This window comes from Oryctolagus cuniculus, chromosome 15 (assembly GCF_964237555.1).
Source record: "Oryctolagus cuniculus chromosome 15, mOryCun1.1, whole genome shotgun sequence".
NCBI lineage: Eukaryota > Metazoa > Chordata > Mammalia > Lagomorpha > Leporidae > Oryctolagus > Oryctolagus cuniculus.
In genome coordinates this window covers 82,772,553-82,776,038 of record NC_091446.1, presented here as the reverse complement: position 1 = coordinate 82,776,038, position 3,486 = coordinate 82,772,553, and positions in this window count along the sequence as shown.

The following is a 3,486-nucleotide window of genomic DNA, read 5'->3' as shown; positions in this document are numbered from 1 at the left end:
TTAAATTTTTTTTTTAATTTTAATTTTTTTTTGACAGGCAGAGTGGACAGTGAGAGAGAGAGACAGAGAGAAAGGTCTTCCTTTTGCCGTTGTTTCACCCTCCAATGGCCGCCGCGGCCGGCGCGCTGCGGCCGGCGCACCACGCTGATCCAATGGCAGGAGCCAGGAGCCAGGTGCTTTTTCTGGGCTCCCATGGGGTGCAGGGCCCAAGCACCTGGGCCATCCTCCACTGCACTCCCTAGCCACAGCAGAGAGCTGGCCTGGAAGAGGGGCAACCGGGACAGAATCCGGTGCCCCAACCGGGACTAGAACCCGGTGTGCCGGCGCCGCTAGGCGGAGGATTAGCCTAGTGAGCCGCGGCGCCGGCTTTAAATTTTTTAAAATTTATTTGACGGGTAGAGTTTTAGACAGTGAGTGAGAGAGACAGAGAGAAAGATCCTCCTTCCGCTGGTTCACTCCCCAAATGGCCACTACGGCCGGCGCTGTGCCGATCCGAAGCCAGGAGCCAGGTGCTTCCTCCTGGTCTCCCATGCGGGTGCAGGGCCCAAGCACTTAGGCCATCCTTCATTGCACTCCCGGGCCACAGCAGAGAGCTGGACTGGAAGAGGAGCAACTGGGACAGAACCTGGCACCCATATATAGGATGCCAGCACTGCAGGCAGAGGATTAACCAAGTGAGCCACAGTGCTGGCCCCTACCTCATTCTTTACTGCTTTATACTTTTCTGGACATTTTTTCATTTTATATTTAAGTTTGTGATTCATTTTGAGCTCCGTTTTAAACAAGCTGTGAGACTTAGGTTGAGTTTAATTGTTTTCCTCTGGGTAGCCTGTTGCTGCAGGACTATTTGTTAAAAATCTTACCTTTATCGCTTCTTGGCCTTTTCACTGAGATCAAGTGTAAAAAGTCTACCTTTCTGCTGTCGACTTGCTCTTCACTTTTGTCAAAATAAGTTGAACATCTTTGCTTTATTTCTTAGTTCCCTATTCTCTTCTCATCGTCTATCCATGTACCCATCTACATACACCACACAGTTTTCTTACTTTAGCTATTTCTTGAAACCAGATTTATTTATTTAAGTATTTATTTTGAAAGATTTATTTGAGAGGCAGAGTTGCAGACAGAGAGGTCCTCTTACTGCTGGTTCACTCCCCAAATGGCCTCAATGGGTGGAGCTGGGCTGATCAGAAGGCAGAAGCCAGGAGCTTCCTCTGGGTCTCCCATGTGGGTGTAGGGACCCAAACACCTGGGATATCTTCTACTGCTTTCCTAGGTCATCAGCAGGGAGCTGGGTCAGAAGTGGAGCAGCTGAGACACGAACTGGTGCCCATACGGGATGCGGGCACTGCATCCTGAGCCAGGCTGCATTAGGAAGCTGGACTGGAGGTGCAGGTGGCAGAACGCAAGCCTGCCCTCTTATATGGGGTGGCTGCGTCCCTAGCAGCGCCTTAACCCACTGTGCGACAAACGTGCCCTGGATCATGAAATCCTCTGTGTGGTTGACCTCTCTGCTCTGGTAGGAAAAGGTGTAGATGCTGCCTGGTTACTGCTACATAAGGGGTAGAGGTCCACATTCCCTGCTCAGCCTCCATTGATATCCAAAACTGGTGAATTCTTTGTTACTTCTGCTTGGACATGGAAGTTCCAGCTCCTCCCTGGGTCCTAACGGACACCACGATGTGGGGCGGGGTTGGGGGTTGCTCATTACCCCTGCTGGGTAGTCATAAAAGTCTGGTTTCCCACCACGATGCCTCTGACACTGCCCTGGCAGTTATGGATGGAGAGGGCTGATTTTCACCCTTCCCTTCTCTGTGAGTACCCTCGTTGGAGACAAGCCTCACTCGAGTGCCACAAAGGTGGACGTCTAAGCTTGCCTCTTGGTTTTTGTTGGTGCAGGTGAGGGTGGGCCATGGTCCTTTCTCTGTCATTTTTTGTTGTAGTGAAACAGTTATTACCCAGTTTTCTGTCTTGCAAAACTGCATGTTTCCTAGTACTTTGGAGACAGAGAATAGGACTCTGCTGGAGGGGCTGCTCTGTGCCCCTTGGTGTTGCCCAGTTGTGTGCTTCTTCAGCTCCGAGTCCAGGATATAAGAGAGAAATAGAAAACCTGGGGGGTTCATCTGACATGTGTTCCTCACAGCCCAAGGTCCAGCCAGTCTGCTTCCATCTCTCCACCTTCCAGAGTCTTCTATTTTCCCTATGTGATATCCAGGGCTCCAAGTTGTCATTGGGGGGCGGGAAGGCACATCTACTCTGCCATGTAAAAGCAGAAGTCCTGGCTCAAGTCGTTTTATTCCAGATCCATTTCACAGAAATAAACCACATTGAAATTATAGCTTCCGTATAATAATTTGCTTGTCTTCCCAGATCTGCCAGTGACTTGCATCTGCATTCTCTCTCTCTCTCCCTCTCTCTCTCTCTCTCTGTCTCTCTCTCTCTCTCTCTCTCTCTGTGTGTGTGTGTGTGTGTGTGTGTGTGTGTCAATTTCCTTGTACTATAGGAGACATCTCTCGCAGGAGCTAAAGCCACAGCTCATATTGAATAATAGATTCTATTCAGTTCTGCTTCCCTGGGAGCATTGGGACACATTAATTATATGTACTCTCTCTTATCCATAGCTTCATCCTGTTAACTAGATTTTCCCATTGGCTTTTTAAATTGTGTTCAAGCTCTCCCATTAAGTACAAGTCAAATCCTAGCCACAAATTCCTTCTAGCTATTGTGATGTCTCCCTGCTTTGTTCGTTGAACTTCTCAAAATGTTCTCATTTATTCATCCCCCATTCATTCCTCAACCACTCCAGTGTGGTTTTGGTTCCCATAATTTCACATCCAGTGAACTCTACTGAAGAGAGATATTTCTTAGTGCCCTCTTTCTTCTATTAAATATTAAAAATGTAGATTTTCCATCTGCTGGTTCACTTTCCTAATTTCTACAACAGCCAGGGCTGAGGCTGGGTCAGGCCAAGTCCAGGATCCAGGGACTCCCTCCGGGTCTCCCTTGCAGGGGGTAGCAGGGACTCAAGTACTTGACCCATCATGTGCCACATCCCAGGGTGTGTGTTAGCAGGGAGCTGGGTGGGACGTGGAATCGTCAGACTTGCAGTGGATCATCAGACAGGCACTCGGATACGGCACACAGGAGCCTGAAGAAGTGCCTTGACCCGCCCATCAAACGCCCACTCGCTCTGCTTCTCAAATTCTCAGCAACATCTTTGTTATCATGGTCACTCCTGGTTCTTGAAGCACTCTTTCCTTGGCTTCCACACGACAGCATTTTCCTGGCGTTTCCTCTACTTCTCTGGACACGTTTTCTCTGTTTGTTCCCTAAACTCCTTCTTTCTACGCAGCAAGCGGACGTTGGCGTTCTCAGAATTCAGTCACAGGCTCTGATTTCTCAACTCGCTCAGATTTTTCTTCCTGGACATTCTCTTACACAACATGACTTTTGGTTATCATCGATATGCAGACAGCATACATCTCTCCT